Source organism: Apis cerana, linkage group LG13, assembly GCF_029169275.1.
Source record: "Apis cerana isolate GH-2021 linkage group LG13, AcerK_1.0, whole genome shotgun sequence".
Lineage (NCBI taxonomy): Eukaryota > Metazoa > Arthropoda > Insecta > Hymenoptera > Apidae > Apis > Apis cerana.
The window spans coordinates 5,228,148-5,247,449 of record NC_083864.1 but is presented as its reverse complement, the minus strand read 5'-3'; the positions used below and the strand labels follow the sequence as shown (position 1 = coordinate 5,247,449).

At 44.0% G+C, this 19,302-nt stretch overlaps 1 protein-coding gene across 8 annotated transcripts in view; it reads right to left on the bottom strand.

Annotated features, from left to right (window-relative positions):
- Positions 1 to 19,302, bottom strand: part of LOC108000176 (basement membrane-specific heparan sulfate proteoglycan core protein) — a 199,964-nt gene that overhangs the window by 55,244 nt on the left and 125,418 nt on the right. The gene's annotated exons all lie outside the window — the stretch shown is intronic.

The window sequence follows — 19,302 nt, the reverse complement described above, 5'->3', positions numbered from 1 at the left end:
AAGGGGGGCGGGGGAGAGGGAGAGGGAGAGGGAGAGAGAGAGAAGAGGTTAGGGCGGGTGTAACGAATGGAAATTGATCCAACGAAATTTAATTAACGCCAATCAGCTGGTTCGCTAAACTCTTATTCGATTACAAAAAGGGGGACTGGAGAGAGAAGAAAGGAGAAGGGGAGGGAAAAAAAAAGATGTCGAGACACCGATGTGTGGGAAAGACGCGAAGTTGAGTATCAAAGGGAAATGAAAAGAAAGGGGGGAGGGGAGAAGGATAGCGGAATCAATGAAACCGAATGAATACGAATCAGTGCGAGAGATCGACTATTAATTAAGCGGCACGATTCTGTTGCAGAAAATGAATCTCGATTTAAACACTTCTCCCTTTTTCCCACCGCCTCCCCCTCGCCTCTACTTTTATCGGAATAGCGTTGCAAAAGTGTTCGCCAAAGTGTTTAATGGAAAAGTCTTCTTCCAACTTAGGATTATTCTGTTCTTAATGCAGCTAACGTTGTTCCGCGCTCGCAACGCGTCCCAAGATCTTCTCTTCGGGGAATCGGTGAAAAAGTTCTCCACCTTTTGCTATCGAGACAAAATTGTGATCGAGAAGTTTTCTTTTCTTTTTTTTTTCCTTTTTTGGAAAAGGAGAGAATTCATCCGAAAACTTGCAACGATTTTTCCCCGTTTAATCCAGACACAATTCTTGCGAACAAGGAAAAATAGGACGATGAACAAGTAGCGGAACATTAACGAGTAAAATGTCTCACGATAGCTTGCCAACGAGACGTTCATCGACCACCGTGAAACACGCACAACACATCGGAGCGGAGAGGGAAAAAAAAAAAGAAAAAAAGGAGGAGGGGGATAGAAACGAGCCATTACGATTTCCGAGTGCAATTGGATGCATTTAATCCATTCCATCGCCAATTGCACGGAACGAGCTGAAATTCCGCTCGTTCCTGGCAAACTGGATGACAGCTGATCGTGCAGTTTCTCCTCCCGGCAGAAAATGCCGGCAGAAACAGTTTTGAACGTCGGTGGTTTCGGGTACGCGAATTTTACTTACAAACTTAATCACCGTACCAAAATGCCACTCGTCGCGCCAAAGTTGCGCGGAGCAAGGGGACGGTTAACGTCGACGAATTAACGTTATTAACTGTTACCTGCCACCGTGTTTGACATTTCGAACTTGTTGAGCGGATTACATTTCATACGGTTATTATAATTTATCGTCGTGCGTGCGTGCGTGCGTGCGTGCAACAACGCGGATAGGAAATTGCCCTACCGATTCGTGTCGTTTATAAAAGAAAAAAAGGAAAGAAAAGGAGCGCGCTTATTATTAAATTATTATTCGAAAGGATTCGATATATCATTGGAAAATCCGATACGAACGAAACAATACCGTCTCGACGAAGCCGAGTTTCACAATCATCGAGTGGAATTTTTAATTTGAATGGTCGAAAGAGAAAAGGATGGATGTTGGTTGCGCATTTCGAAAAACGAAAATACCAGAGTTCGGTCGCATCGGACCATCGCATAATTGTCGCACAGCTCTCTGGAAACGCGGACTATCCGCATGGTCGATGCGGATTTAAATCTGCCTCGCATTTCGACGATGGAAATCGAAGAGGATTGCGGCGTGGCGTTGACACGGGGGCGGGCGTATACCGTGCTGGTTAGATCCCTGGTCGCAAATTTAATCCGTGATTCGAATTTCTTCGTGGCTTTTTCTCTTTTTCTCTCTTTCTTTTTTTTTTCTTTTTTCTATATACTATCCCTTTTTCGCATCCTCGTTTCACCTCGTTCGATCCACCTTTGCTCGACCTTGTCGCATAACGACACGCGCGAGCGTGAAATATATGAAAGAGGGGGGAAAATGAAATATCGAAGGAGCGCGCGAGAAAAAAAGGAAGGGGAAGAAAAAGCGTTTAGCTCGATGACGAAGCGGATGGATCTCCAACCCGGAGAATCGAGTGAAAGAAGCGCGAGAGAGGGGGAAAAGAGAATTGCGGAGAAGCGGCGTGGAATATTCGTGAGAAAGTGGCATGGATTTCCAGGTTTCGGCATTAGCATACGTAATATCGGCAGACGGTGGCTCGAGGGGGGAGGGACAGCACCGCGAAACTTGGAATTCCCATTGGTAATAAAGAGTTATCCGTTACAGAGCGGGAATACGCGTCACTGTCGGTGTTGCGGGAGACGAGAATAGCGAGAGACGGAGAGACGGGGTGGACGAGGGTAGGGCGAAAACGAGGAGAGAGAGAATTTCGCAAGACGGAGGGAAGCTGAGGGGTTGAAAGAGGAAGATGGCAAAGTTCACGGGCCTGTTATTACGTTCCACCGATGGTACATAGTCATTTCGAGGTGGGAATGAGGAGGAATGGGGAGAGTGGGGCGGGTGGAAGGAAAAATGGGGGTAAATCAAGTTCGTGGAGCCGTGATTATTTATTGACCGCGCGTGTGTCATTTCTGTGCTCCGCCGTGTAACGAACAAAGAAAGATGATACGGCTCGAGAATTATTATAATCGCGATACAGAAGCGGAACGTGCGTACATAAATGTGTATGAACGTACACGACTCGTCTTGATATCTCCGATTTTTCCACCGGTCCATAAATTACGCGAGGAAGAGGAAGGAGGAGAGGGAGACGTAAGATAAGGTTAGAATTATTCTTAAGTGTACGACGAGTTTCCTCTCGGCGTGAAATTCAGAGGCTATTATCACGTTCGTCCGAACGAAGCTGGTCATTTCGCGATAAAGAAAAAAAGAGGCAGCCTTGCGAGAATGAATCGGGGAGAGAAGACGAGGATGTTATCAAGGGGGGTTGAGAAGGGATAGAAAAGGGGGGTAGTAATATCGTTCGCCAAGCATATCGACCGGGTGGATCTCGTTATTATTTATTGCCGGCACGAACCACTTTTCCTCTTTCATCGTTGCAACGTGAATAAGCCGGCGATTCGGTGCCTAGATTCGGATGCGGAGAATTCGTCCGTGACGTTTCGCGTTGGTAAAATGACCGAGTAAAAGGAAAAAAAAAAAAAGAAAATAATAAGAGGAAGAAAAATCGGCGGAATAGAATCGATGATTATACTTGTGGGAAATCGCCGAACGTTCCGAAACGTTCATACGCGCATCTTTTCTAATTTCTCTTTGTGGCAGGGATTTGAAGATAGAAGGATTTCCACGAACCGGTTTAAATCACGTTAATCGCAGACACGGTTTTTTCACGAACGTGAAATCCTTATTTTCAATCTAATTATATCGAAGAGCTTATTTTGAGAAAGAGAGAGAAAGAGAGACTCTTTTCTCTTTTAACGTGCGCGTAATCGATACGAAATCGACGTATGAATGAAAATCCACGGAAAAAAAAAAAAGAAAAAAAAATCGATCTAAAATATTTGCCAAGGGAGAATATCACGAGCTCGTTTCCCTGGGCCACGTTATAATTCACGTGCCCATTATTACTCGTTTTTGCGCAGCCCCGGCTTCTCATTAATTTCTCTTTAATCCAACCGTCCACCCAAACGCAAACCCCACATTGTTCGTATAATCTACCGACGCGAGATATTACGTCAGAACTGACCACGCCACGAAATCTCTATCTTCGCCAGCCAAATTATATTCCCGATCTATGATGTTACACGAATTACACTTTATGGCCCGACCATTGTATCCGTCGCCGCGTCCCACCACTTTTATTCACAGCGATGAGAACAAACTTGAGAGAGAACAAAGCTTCCCCCTTATTCCTTCTCTCCAAAATGATAATCCCCTATAATAATAATAATAATAATAATAATAATAATAACGGTTGATTATTTCAAACGAAATTTCGAAAATAAAAAATCTTTCTTCCGTCCGCAGGAAGGGAAGAAAAATCACGAGATATTCGAGTCACGAACGAAGTACGGAGGCGAGTTAAGCACGAATCCCGGAGAGGGGTTTTCATCCCCGAACAGGCGTCGTTCAAAAGTCGAGAAACACTAATGGAATTCTGTTGGAAACCGCGAAACGTTCCGGAATCATCGATATCGGGACGGGAAGAGAAGGTCTCCAAAGCTGATCGTTCTCTATATCGAATCTTTACGGTAATCTCGGCCCCGGTACGCTCTTCTAAGAGCTCGACTCGCCCCGATATTGCTCCTAGGAGTCGAGGGAGGTTATTCGTTGCCGGAAACCGCATTCCGGCCACGAGATTCTTCTTCCAAAGAAGAAGCTGGAGAACTTCGCCACGGATAAGAAGACAAAAAGCGAGCACGATGCTCCACGAATCTCGGGCCATCGAGGAATAAAGTTGAGCGTGCATAATTCGACCCCGTGTAGCTCGATCGTGAAAGCCACATTACGCGGTATTTCCCGAGCTTTATTACGCCCTTGCGTACTTTTCCACCTCGTAGCTCTCTCTCCCTTTTCCTCTCTTTCTTTCTGCGTTCGGTACATATATATATATCGCGTACGTAGGAAGGTCAAAGGTAACTGCACGCCACCAGCGACTTTGGACGAGCAATAAAAGTGCATTATTTCAATAACCGAACCGATTCTTCCGAGCCAGCGACCCCCGACGACAGGAAACAACATCCCCTGGCATCCGGCCAAACGGTAAAGAAATGCCGAAATCCCGTCTTCCCAATAATCGGATGTGTTCCTGCAGTGTTTCTGGCACAATGCAGTTATCCACTTCGATGAATTTATCCTCCTTCGACGACTTTCCTCCGCTCTTTAGTTGTTTCACCCTTCAAACCCTCCCCAACTCTTTATTCCACCTCCTCTCGCGCCCCCTCCTGATTCCGTATTCCTCTCGCGGTCGCTTTTCTCAACGGCTCGAGTTTCAACAATTTTTCAATTCGGGATACAAATTGCACGCGACGAGTGATGGCATTACGATTATTATATATCCTTCCAGTTAGAATGCAAATTACGTTAGGACAGTTCTCTTTAACGCTCTTCGAAGTGTCTTCGAGGTTTCTCGAGGATGATGTTACGAATTCCAAAGAGAATCTCGGATGTTTTCACCGCGAAGCCGAGTTTTATGATTCCGGGACGAATCGCGGAAAGTAGCAATATAAGCGCGGGGGCGAAGTTGGTTTAAAGAGAAATATTTCTTTCCCGAGATTCCTTTCGAACGAGAGTCTTCGCCTTGCGAGAGATCCACAATCAATCACGTCTTTGGAAGAAAAAGACCAGCTTCTCCTGGCCGGTGGAAAATCTTTAGCCGGTTCCCCAGGATCGATAATTACGGACACGTGATCCTCAAAGGGGTGAAATTAAATTTGCTTATCGGGGGACGGAGTAACTGCTACTTTCGATGAAGGTAAGGAGGTTAGAACTGGATTTAACCTCCCTTCCTCCTCCTCCTCCTCCCCTTCCCATTTAACGATAGAAACTCTGTTGCACACCCATGTTCTTCGAGAATTCCACGTATCGGTGCATCTACTTGTCCTCTTCCCTGGGAAAACTTTAACCTCTTTCGTGGTCGGTATCAAAGTGGTTTAGTATCGATCTCGCAGTTCGTGACCGGTCTGCGAAGAATTTTCAACCGCGTCCTATTCCCTCTTCCCCCGCCGTTTTCTCTTCGTTCCCGAAACTAAAAGTTGCGTGGAGCTCTCCCTCTGAAAAATCTGCAGGGAGGATGACGACACCGAGCCAACGGCCGACCTCCTTGCACGGCAACACTCCAACTCGCCTCGTATCGAATTAAAAATCAAACGAACGCTCGAGCAAAAGTTGGAGTTCCCATCCGCGCCCAAGCTTCCGCCGAATATTGAAAATGTTATTTCACGTTGTTCGGATGTTGGGCCGTTTCCAACCCTCTCCAACTGCCCCACCTTTTTACCCGCCTTTCCGATCTCGCTCCATCGACTCTCTCTACTACCGATCGACTCTCCACGCTTTCCGCCCTCCCTGCCTTTCTCTCCTTTCGCTCTCTCTCTCTCTCTCCTTTCCCGTCCTTCTCTCTAACTCTCGTTCGAGCAGAGCACGTTTACACGCATCGACGAATTCGCGTTTTACATGTCCATACGATCGATTCGTCCCCGTCAATCTCCACTCTTTTCCTCTTATCGGCCGCGACGCCCGTCACCGTTAATAATTGCGTGAACAGTCTCCGCGGATACGCGACTGATTTGCAAGCGGAAAACTAACGCGCGGAATGCGAGTGCAACTGACAGACCAAACTGGACCGGACCGGACTGGACTAATCTCTTCAGAGACGAAAAAAAAAAAAAAAAAACGAAATTCACTCGACGACCTTTCTTTCTTCTTTTCTTTTTCTCTTTCTTTCTTTTTTTTTTGTCCATTACGCGCGAGGACGGATTTTTTTGTTCAACTTTCTCGGGTTTCACGGGAACAGGGAGTGGAGATTAATTTGTATTATTCTTGCATCGTTGTTCGTTCGAAACGAATTAATTATTTCGATATCGCGAATTTCGAGAGCGGCAGTGGATAGAAGGGTTTCGCAAAGTGGGAAGAATAATCGACATCGGAAACTTTTTCCAATAACGCCGTGTGTTTGGCATCCAATAGTAAGTTCACACCTCTTTAACCCTTAAAAGTCCCCACACTAGCACGCGCAGACTTCGACAAGATCGTTATCCCTGAAATATCGAAAGTTTCGGAAAGCTCGAGTCGCGCGCCCTGTTAAACTTTCAAATTGCTTCCAGCTTTATTAAAATCATAGACCGTAATGAAGTCGTCGTCGAGCCTATCCCAATCTACCTCTCTCGCCGTCCAGACACGCACGAATCGTATCTTCTTCCATGTTATTTTTTTTTTCCTTTTCCCCTCTCCCCATTATTTAGTTCGAGAAATTATTCGGGAACGCGTTGAAAAAAAAAAAAAAAAAAAGAAAAAAGTAATTTTTAAATTCAATCGAACCTCGTAAATTTAAATTCTCGAATCGAATTTAAACCGATTCCGCTCAATTCCCACTTACTTTTTCATTTTCCATTCCGTACCCATTTCATCCATTGTTACTAAACTTTTCAATTTTCCACCCGAATTTATGACGCACCGAGCCACTCGCGAAGACACGATTCAATCTATATATCTCCTCCTCGCCCCTCGATTTTTCCCAACAATATCGTTCCCAAGTGTCGTCCAGCCGCGAATCGAATTTCGTCCACCTCCCCCTCCCCTCCCCCCTTTCACATCGGGTAACAAATGTACGTACGACTCAATAATGCGCCCGGAATCGTGGCCGAGGAAAAATGCTCGGAAGATCGAGTACAATTGTCCACATTCCATTTTCTGAGATACACATCGGGCCACGGGTGGCCGAACGATCAATGAGAACGGATCGAGAAATCGATCAGAAGATCAGACACCGAACGACTCCTTCGCGCATCCAAATATCTTTTTTTTCTTTTTCTCCCCCCTCTCTCTCTCTCTCTCTCCTCTCTCTCTCTCTCTCTCGCTATCTATTCGCGCATAACCACGTTCAAAGTCCACTTCTCCTGTGGACTTTTCCTCGAGATCTGGGAGCAGGTGTCCCGCGGCGGAGATTCCCGGAGGAGATTTCCAACGGTCTAACGGTCTTGGTATCGTTTTCCACGTAGTGCGAGATTGCATCGCGCTCACGAGATGGCCGCCCTTCCCCTCCCTTTCTCGCCCTGTTCTCGATTCCACCCTCCTCGCGATCCCATAATCTCTTTCTTTTCGGTGGACGCAAGGATGATGCGCAAGGGCGGTGGAATTGAAGATAGCCCAGGGAGCAAGGGGTTTGTACTGGATCGAACAAAGGGTGCGAATTGTGGGTGTATTATACCCTGGACGCTGAGAAAAATTTCTAAGAGAAATAGAAAAAAAAGGAAAAGGAGAGAAAGGAGGGAGAGAACGAAGAAAACGATTCGATCGAAAATCTCGATGGAATTGGATAGAGGCGAGAAGAATAAATAAGAAGAATTTTCGAGGGAACGAAATATCGAACAATCTTTAGATATTTCAGTTTTCCCGCGTGTTGAAGAGGAATGTCAACTTTTTACCCCGGCTGTTTGCACCCTCTGTCAACGTGGATAGAAAAACGGACAAGATTCGAGTGTCCGGCCATCTCTTAAAGAAATTGCTTCCTCTCCCAAACACTTCGTAAATGCGTTCCACGCTTCGTTCCCTTCCATTCTCTTCCCTTTCTCCTCCACACTCGTTATTTCTTTCTTTTTTTTTTTTTTTTGCAACGGTGATTGCCGGATCGGCCAATTAAGCGGTATCAGCGAAGAGAAGTAAGAATCGGAGGAGGAGAGTTCACCCCTTTTCTTTCAACGTTTCCTTCAGCCGATTCGCCGGAAACGTTGACAGAAGCACGGTAACGTTCTCGACAGACGGAAAGGCTTACACGAAGCACCGATAACAATTGAAAAACGGGTCAATAGACGATTCCACTTTTTCGCTCTTCTCCCTTTGTCTCTCTCCCTCTCTCTCGCTCGTTTCTAACGACGAATTTATCATCCTTGTATTTAATTTCGAGGAATAATTACTCCCCCTCCCTTCGTTTCGGGGATCGCATGAATATTCTCGACGCGAAAATTCACGAAATCGCGAGGCGAAAAACGATAAGCGACGAGATCTCGCATACACTCCGGGCCTCGTGATTTATCTCGACTTCGTTCCAGGTCAGGTTCCAACGGTTAGCCAAGACGTCGCGTGGACATGCTGCAATTCATATCGCGGAATTGATAGTAAATTAGGGATTCAAACGATTCCGGCCGAGATACCGAATGGACGGTTGAAAAGTTGAAGAAACAGGCCACGCCGATAAATCTTGCTTACGTAACGCTCGGACGGGGTTTCAATTCGGTGCTCGACTCTGAAGAGGGAGAAAGAGAGAAAGAAAGAGACAGTGGCGGATCGGAGAGAAAGGAAAGCCACTTCCGGGGAAATGGTATTAAGTGGCGCGCCGATCATAAATAACGCTGGTCGTCGTAATAAATGAACACCGCCGCGTTATATCGCTAAACCGGGGAAGATACGACTGACATTAATCACCGGCGAATCAGTCGCCATTGAAAAACCGTCTGGTGGAAGGGTAGTGGCCCTGGTTGAATAAAAGAAAACTACTTAATGTCATCAATCAAGTTCCACAAAGGGGCGGTAAACGAAACGTAACCAACGTTTCGGTTATACCGCGTGTCTTTTCACCCGATATCGGTTTATGAAATCGACTTTACCAAGTTTCCAATAACGTAACGTTAAAGAAGATCGAACGAAGTTCCATTATTCGCCAAGTTTAAAACCGAGTTTTGCCCCGTCACGGACGTTAATAGGATTTATCGCGCTTCTAAATACGCGCATATACCAAGTCTTATACCGTATAAGTTTCTCGAGAATGGCCATCTCAAAAAACGTCTCTCTCGCTTCGAACGAGAAACAATCGAGACGCTAATTTGATCATCCCTAAACTAGGAAGTTTATATTACACAAAGCCTCTTAAACATCCGCAAAACCTATCCAAGGGTTCTGAAGCCGCGCGATCGTTTTCAAGTTAGCTTTAACGCGATTGAACTTCCCGATTGTTTCCCCAGTTCTTACGACGTCGGCCGCCGGTGCACTCGAGACCCCGGGAAAAGTGTTGCCCCGCGCACTTCGCCCCTTATTTCTACAGAACCTATTCACCAAAGCAAACCCTTGGATCGGCTCAATTAAACGAACAGAACGTGCTGACCCGTTACTTTCCAACATTAATTAACTTAGCACGCGCCTAACTTCCCTTCCTCCCTCGCCTTTGTTCTTCGATATCTGTGTTAAATAATAAATGTAATTATTTCTCTATATCTTCCTCTCCCTTCTTTAACGTTTCTTTGTTTCTTTCCTTTCTTCGTTCTTTCTTTTTTATTTTTATTTCTTTATTTTTTGTTTTCCATGCCAATAGCGAAAATTAAACGAGGCGGCGCGCAGCAAACGAACCGATTATCGATTTTTATGAAATTTTTATGAAAGACTAACCGAGTTGTGAAAATGCGAAAAACATTCGGCAACGGCGTGGTAATAGATTTAAAAAAAAAAAAAAAAAACGACAACCAGATGCACGGAAGTTGCGAGTCTGTTGGAAGCATTCGGTCAACTCGGCGGCCACGAATTTCTGCAGCTCATTGGAAACTCGAGGATTTGCCGAGTGAAATATCTGCTGAATTTGTGGAGGAGGAACTGAACTTGAAATCGAATTCGCAACTTCAATTCGAATTTCCAAACTACGCGTTCGCGATCATTAAGCTGTGTAAAATAGAAATGAGAAGTTCTCTTTTTTTTCGTTAATTTAAAGAGGGAACATTTCGCTCGACACACGCAACTAATTTTAAATGGAATAAAAATCGTTTCACCCGTAGCCCCAGTTCTGTGGTTAAGAGCGAATACTTACACGGAATCCTCCTCCGTCGGAGGAGGTATAAGAAAAAGAGAAGAGAGGGGGCTTAAGATTTTAATTTATAGCCGCCGGACCCGCCTTTAATCTGGCAACTAGAGTGCCGTGTTTCTCGTAAATAACCGGGTAAGAAACTATTATTATTCCATTATGAAAAACAAACTGAGGAGAAGAAATTATTATACCCGCCCCCTTTATATCACGGGTTAAATTCCATCGATTAATTCTACTTTTATAATACTGTACACCGGCGGTATAACTTGGCTAAATGGATAAAAATGCGCCCCCCTCCCCCTCTTAATCCTAGCCACGAAATGTACGAATCCATACTTTGTATCCATAAATACATTAATTTCCATAATCTCTTGAACATCGAGGCAAACGTTGAAAAGGATAATTTATCAATTTTTCACCAATTTCCACGTGGCCACGTGGATTGTTACGCAATTAAATTCCCAACTAACTGGAATTTAATCTCCTCGACAAAGAAAGTGTAATTGAACGAGCCAATGGAGGAGAATTTTTCCGATATAAAGTCGCGTTTCTACCCGATTTTTTTTTTTTTTCTACAGCATTTAAGATCGTGACGAGTTTAGTTGACTCCATAGTATCGCTTTAACATCAAGTTTCCATTAAAAAAAGATTCTCGTATCTCTCGTGTCCTCCCGTACAATGCCGCGTCATTAGACAAGCACCCGCGACAAAAGGACAGCGGGTAGCGGATACGATTAGTCCATCCTGGTTGATATCACCTTTTCTTACTTAATCGCGCGAGCGAACACAACCACGGCCGACGACAATGCCCAGTTTTTCATATTTCTCCTCGTTTAGCGGCCATCATCCGTCCGATTCTTCTTTTTCTTTTTTTTTTTCCCCTTTATACTAAAACACATTAGGAAGCGGTAGCGGAGGTAGACACGGTGAGAATGGTAATGAGAAAACACGGGGATCAGGCGTAAATTTTTATTTTTCCCGGGGAAATGTATCGTGAAGAGCGACGCGTAATGAAGAGAACGTCGCCTCGTTTTGTTTCCTCGGTGGAGGAGAAAACCGTATCGTGAAAATTTTTCAAGTATATATATATATGGCGTTCTACGACATTCCCCACTGGCGAACCCTCTCGCCGGTATTTTACGACTCGACGGTGCCGTGCCACCGAATTGTCAGCTGTATCGCTCCGTTTTTATTACACGCGCGTGTACGACGTAGAAATACGTAGAAAAGAATATTTTTAAAAGGCAATTGTGATGCGAGTTTTTGCATCGAGACGAGCTCAATTTCAATCTCGTTGAAAATTCGATTTCTTCTCCGATTCATCGAGAAGATACGATATTAGTTATTTAATGAGCGAGAAAGGTACACGCGCGCGGATACCGCTAATATTCTTTTATTACCGTGGAAGAGATAATATTTCATAAACACGCGGTACGTTCATTACACACGCGTGATTAATTTTCCTTTATTAATGAATGGCCGACGTTGTTTTAAATGTTGAAAATTGATTAATTCCTCCATATTGTATTCCGTATATATATATATATTCGTATATATTCGTTCCCCGGGTAATTTGAATTCTATCCAAGATGAAAACCAACAAAGACGTTGATTATTAATGAGAAAGAATCCCATTATGCAAAGTAATAGCTGATAAGACGATTATCATTAAGGTCTCGTAGCTTTATCCGGGTAGAAGAGATACGATAAAATGACGAACTCGTTACCAAGGTGAAAACACGAGGGATAATTCGGTTGGAATCTACTACCAAATTTTTCCTAATAGCCTCACCGCCCTCGCGGGCGATGTCTCTCGCGAAAATTCTCTCTCTTTCTCTCCTCTCCCACCCCCGGAGGGATTGCATTTTTAATAATATCCTCTTGAATTATGTCTGCGACCCGCTGATAAAAGCCAGAAGGCGTTTTTTAGCATCGACTCTCCTCGCATTCTTCCACCCCTACCATCTTCTCGCCTCCTCTCGACGAGCTTCCGCCTTTTTTTTTTTTCTTTATCGCAACTCTTCCCTCCCGATACCGACCAATGAAGCGTAAAGCTCTCATTTCGCCCGGCTTAATAGATCACAGATTTGACGTTCCAGCTTTGATAACAATTTTGCCATTCGGAGAAACAATCCAAGTTTAGAGAATGTTACGAAGGGGAGAATAATTCGAAACGATCGATTGAAGATTTATTTCCCGAGGACGACAAGAGAGAGGTTTGAAATCGAAGAGGAGGATCTCGTATTTATCCCAAGAAAAAATGGGTTATGGGTTATGATTTTAAATTCTTAAACCGTTGAATCGAAACTCGTAACATTCTCGCGATATTCTTTCCAAAAAAAAAATCTTTTTTGAAGGAAAAAGTTCGAAAATTCATTATTCGTTAAACTTATGCTTTCGTGAAAATCTAAAAGAAATAAGATCCCGCTCGTTAATTTATGGATGTTATTTAATTCTGTACGAATAACTAGAACGGCGAAAAAGAAAAGGACCGTTGCCATGTGAAAATGGTTCACGAAACGAACGAAATTTCAACGAGTTTCGTTCGAGGCAACAAGAATCCGAAAGAAAATAATTTCGTTGAGATCCCGAGAGAAAATGATTCCTTTCGCCTTTAAAAAGACGGCTCCACCTCCTCTTAGCATGGTTTGATAACTTGACAAGTTTTGGTTCGAGATTACTCGAGTTAACGAAGCGTACTTTTCGTTCGTAAAGTATTTAAAGAAGTTTCGCATTTAAAATCAATCTTCCGACTATTTGTTGCAACTGGAAAATGCTCTTTCTATCTGGCGAATCCTTCAACCTCGTATCGAACAACGAATACAATCTCTCTTCAATCCCTTTTTTTCTTTTCTTTCTTTTTTTTCTTTAAATTTTGACACTCGAAATCAAATATTTGAATTCAAACATTTGGCACGTTTTAAATCTCTTAACCTTGATATTCCTTTAAAATCAATGATCACTCTCCGTGATCCTACGAACGCCGAAGCATCGCCAAAATAACGCTTTCCCACCCTCTCTACTAAACTTTGTCCTTTACAATTTGCCACAATGTGTCAGATTTCAGAGAGATCGAAATCTTTCCTTATCGTTTCCAATCTCGAAAGCTAGGGTACGAACTCGCGTGCTTTCGAGTTTTTGAGTCTCGTCTTTCCGATTCCCGAAAGCAAGAGCAGCCACGTCGATTCGAACGATTCGTGGAATGGTCGAAAACGGGAATGGAACGGCAATCCGGTCAGCAGAATTTAACCGATCGCGCCCAGTCACACCGGTAATTTCTGTTACGTGTCGCACGCGGTCCAACCACTCCTCCCGCCTACTCTCGCCACGATTTTATTTTTCACTCTCGTCCAAAATCGCGTGAACAAAACTAATTGAAAAGAACAATCTCGCGGCGATATTCACCGCGATAGAATTCGTAAAGGGATTACGAGATTATTTTACTCTCCACTACCTATATCTATTTTCACATTTCTCGTCTCTTTGTTTATTACTACCTTTAGTGAGGATACCTTCTATTGATTTCCTTATGAATCACATTATAAATTGTTTCATCGCACAGAAAAAAAAGAAAAAAAAAAGAAGAAAGAAAGAGAGAAACCGCCTACAATGATTCCTTTTAATTAGAATTTTCAATTCACGGTCTTTCAACGATTATCCCCCCTCTCCCCCTTCCTTCAACTACAAACGAAGAGAGAATTCTCACTAGCCCAGTTTCCCCGAAGAATCAAACAGCTGCCGGCCCTCGTGTCCGTTTCACCTCTGGCCACCGTAAATACAGATAAAGCTAATTGAGAGCAATCGTTTGCCCGGGGGACGAACGGTGCTCCTTTAATCCTCCGGATAAAAGATAAAAGCTTCTTCTCGATTGCGCCTCGTCATTCCTCCCCTCCCCTCCCGCCTCTTCACTATTATTGTTCGAATCTCGGACGTTCTTTGCCCTCTGTATTAACCCTTACTGTCAAACCATGACTACGACCAACTCCGCTAGTCCAACTCCGCTAGTATATCAGAGGACAAATTCGTGACAAATCTTCCGTCTCTCGTCACGTCCCCCCTCCCCCACCGTACGTCTCCCGTACGATCCGCAAACATACGCTTATTGGAAATGAAGATGGCGCGCAAGCGGATGGCGGCTCCTAAATGGACGAGATCCTTGGACCGCTGTGCAAACTCGGCAGGACAGAGGATCGTAATCGAAAGACGGGAGGGGGGAAGGAGGAGGCGAGTCCAGAAATCCTGCAGGATGCCTCTGAGGTTCGCAAACACTCGTCCTAGGCGAGGATTAGGAAGGAAGAATCCCCGTGTCTCCCCGCACGGTACGCTGACGATTGCATTTCTCGATTCTTCCTCCTGCAGAAATTGTTTCAATTCGACTCCACGTCCCAAACGTCTCGTCCTCCGCACGACGAGACGCGTCTACTACTACGAGATTAAATCGGGCTTAGTCCTCCCCCTCCCTCCCCACGGTCATTCCTCCGGAAGGCCGAGGAGTTATTTCTCCCCGGCGTGGAAAACAATTTCGCCTGGATTCGCCGCAATTAAAAGTCGCTCAACTCGGTCTCCACAACTCCCTTCGACGATTCTCAATGACGACACCGTTGCCCTCCACCACCTCGAGACGCCGATCGATCATCTTCGATTATTAATTATCGCAGGGGGCTAATGATCGCGGCAAGAGTGACGGGTAATTAAGAAGGAAGGACGAGGCGATGGCTTTTTGCCACTGGTGGAGGGATTGTGACAAAGCAGCCTGTCCAAAGATAACATCTGTCCGCTCGAAAGCTGCGCGACCTCTCGTATCCCTTTCCTTCCGCAACTTCCACCCTCGTGCGCTGACTTGCATTTTCTTTGTTCATTACAGACCGTGTCCACCGCACACGGACAGGTTGCAGGTGGTTCGTGCAAGTTGGTGGAAATTTTTTCCCTTCCCCGGATCGCGTCCAACAAAGAATATTCGTTGCTTTATACCCCCACTTAGGAGACAGGAGGAGATATCCCCGTTGTTTCCCTTTTATTCGCGCTATATTCTTTTAATTAAGCTCTTTCGCGCGAAACACGAGAAAATTTCTCGAGGATTTTTTTACACAGATTTTCTGCATTTTATTATAATAATATTTTAATAATTTAACGGAAAATTTTCTCGCGACGTCATCCCGGAAATAATTTCCAAACAAATTTTGCAAATTTTTCCCAACGACTCGATTATTTCATAAATTCGCGATCTAAGATTCCGCGATCTTTACAAATTTGCTAAAATTCGACTATATATAATTGCCGAATAATTCTAATTATTTGTGCTCGAACGCAGAGAACAATGGAACGCACTTCTGCAATTAAGTTATTAATGGCTGTAGTTAGCATTTCGATTAGACGGACGAGGCTCGCTTTATGCGACAGATAGCGACCGATTAATTGTTCATCGAACTTTAATGAACGTAACCATCGTGCTAATAAGATATCTGCTGCAAACGCTTCGTCGTCTCCAATACAGTGCAACAGAGTACATTACGCTCTCCCGAGGTAATTGAAACTTCTACGATCGATCTAACCATATTTGCAGTTTCGTATAATTAGTTGTCGAAAATTCTCTACACCTCTACACAAACTTTGTATAAATATTTAAACGCGCAAATGCACCTTCCCCGAACTCTCTTTCTCGAGCAACGCGCCACTTTTCAAAAAATTACCCGTTGCACGTACAATGACCGTTCAAACACACCGTTCTGCTACTACCTCTGCAAACACGATTGGACGAAATACGTTCAAAGACAATTATTTCAGAGCACGAGTGGTGGCGCGGTATCGTGTGATCGATAGCAGCCAGAAGAAATTCCGGCATCCGTGCTCAACAGCTGACACAAAACAACCGGTCGTCGTACTTCAACCCAATTTCCCCGGCAACTCCTTCATCTCAATTAACTACGCTCTTGTCGTCTACGCCAATTTACCATTTCCAACGAGCTAGCAAGACCTGTCTGTCCTTCGTTAAACTACGATTCACCTGACTGAATATGCCGTCCTGACTAATTCCACGACATTTCGCCCCCCTCTTCCCTCGTCCCTTTTCTATGTCATTTTTCACGCCCGAATATATCTTTGCCGATCTTTTCCCTTTCCAATCCCCCGCGTGTATGGATTATCGTTTCATTTGGCCCGATCGATGACAAATATCAATATCCGTTTCATCGAGAGTTGTATCCTGTAATTATAATGCACGCAATATACGCACATAACGTACGTCACGAACATGAACGTGTAACGTTCCATTCGACCATGCCCCCTTCGACCAAGTCTCGGGAACCGGGTACGTACATCGAGCGTGGCGGCCCCTTGTCGCTGAACAATGCACCCGTATCTTCGCGTGTACCTGTATCAAGCGGCGCCCAATAAATCCACGGTTTAATTAAACTAAGTTTAAACGGATCCCTTCCGCGATATAAAGCAATTGCACGTATTACTACGTTCTTGATTCGGTGCTAAATCAATTATAGAAGTTACGGAAACATCGGCGAATGGTTTATCTATCGCGTCTTCGACCAATGACCAACGACTCGAACGTTGATTTTTCTTTTTTTTTTTTTCCGACGATCGAAACTAGTCCTCTCTCTCTCTCTATCTCTTTAACGCGTATTTTATCGTTAAAACTCCAAACCGATGAAATATCATTGGACGGATGAATTTAACGCCGTTTCGTCCAACATGTCGAACCGTTTACGTTCCACCGATCGATCCTCTCCCTCCCTCGCGTATCCTCCCGTGTATTCGTTAACGCGGCAGACAGGAAAAATAACGTTTCGCGAACGATCGAATTTTTTCCAATTCGAAAACGAACGAAAGAAACGAGGCAAGCGATTGATCTGGACCGAACAAGGAACAAACATCTAGTGTCCAACAGATAGAATAATTGAACACGGATCATCCTTGCCCGCGCGCATCACCAATTCCTTTTGCTGCGATTGTGTACACGATTAATCCTAAGTTCATTCCAATTATTTGCGCAGGGTAGAATACATGCGATAGGATAGAGAGCTCGATCAATTAAACGGATCACTTGCACGGCTACCTTAGAATCGACGAACGCCCGTTCCATTCCATTCTACACGAAACTAGATGCAACTCCGTTATTTTTCCTCGCGGAGAAGGAGAGAGAGGGAGAGAAAGAGAGAGAAGAGAATGGCGGAGCAACAGTTTTCCAACGGAATTTTAAGAAGCTCGTACATCACCGTATCAAACCTGCTGCATTATTCAAGGCTAATACATTTTCCCTAATAATAAGAGCCGAATAGATTTCACTCGAAAATTCGTGTGTTACTGATGCTAATGTCGCGGTTGCAGAATAAAACACGAATTGTACACGAGAAGGGAATGGAAATGCGAAGAATGGGCGCGAAAAACGACATGCGGGGCGGTGGAACAATTGTTTTCATTCGTGAATTACGAAAAAATGTTTCAGCTTTTAATGGAACGAACTCGCTGAATTTAATCCACGAAAATGGTATGCGGTTAATGTTATGCGCGATCGTGCAACTGACGGTCAAGTCGGCAAATGTGCGACGAAAGGGTGAAAATGTAAAGGAATCTAAAGTGCATAAAAACGTGTAAACCGGAACGCAAAGAAACGTTGACCAATAGCTTCTCTCGCTCCGCCCCCTTCCAACGTTTGAATAATTATTACGCTTTCACGCTGTGTAATTAACTTAGTTTAAATAACAACAAAATTTCTATTCAATTATCCAATTCATTTATCCTTCGATCCATATTCGTTCATACGCGTCTCTGTAAGTTAAATTAGTCGCTCGTTCATTTCCTGTTGGCGCATACGCCCTTTAGTTTCGTATGTATATACGGAGCACCGAGTATTGATAGAGGAAAAGGGGATTCTCTTCTGTAACCGTTTGGCCAAGTATACTTGATCGGTTCATTTGCCGCTGGCGAGGGTGCAGTCACCCTGTGGCCACCCTTGGCAATCCTAGTCTAACCTGCACTTGCTTCTTCCGCTGTTCGAGACTCTCCTGTCTAGCAATTAAAGATAGCACTTGGGCGGTTCGAGCTAAAGACAGCCATACCGCTATTGACACGTACAAGGGAACATATACGTGTATACGTGTACACGGACGTAGCGTGTATTCAGGGCGGATTCGAGAACCGGAAGAGAAGAGATTTAAAGACTGTCTTTCTTGCTGCTAGTTCGATGGATGCGTTAAAGTAGACTCGACCCGTACCGATATCAAAGAGACATCAGTAGTGGTGAATATCGTATAAAAGCCGAACGATAGCTTTCTTCCACCCATCGATTCGCTTTTGTAGCGTAAAATAATTGAACCCACGATCGGAATCAAAAACGAAGATGATTTTTATCGTCTAAGTATCATTTATTATACGACGGATCGAAGGCAATATAATAGCAATTTGTAAGAACGAACGATGATGATTTTTATCGATCAAATTTCACGCGAATTTAAAAATATTATATGGACGAAATTTCGCCGAATAGATAATCCGCGAAATGAATTGAAATCGAGGTTTACCCGTTTCTGTTAATTTATCCTAATTCGTACGGTGATTAATAATTCACACGTTTCCATGAATCGTGTGGGATGGAAAATGTTGCAACAATATGCGGATACACTGCGATAAGTAAACATTACACGATTTCTGCGTACGTGAGTCCGAACCGAAAACTAGTCATTACGTATATTGATACGGTTTATACGTATGCTAATGCCCAAATACCCATAATTATGCGAAGATTTTGGTATGCTACTGTTTCTGACGGTATTAACCACCCACTGCCAAACATTTAATGAACTACATTGTGTTAGAAATCATCGGTATCAGTTGGATAAAGTTTCGCGATTCCTACCGAACCTTTATTATGCATAAAATTATTCGTGATTTCATCGATACAATTGTACATGCTTCTGATGCACGAGGATTACACGCGAAAATATATATATATATATAT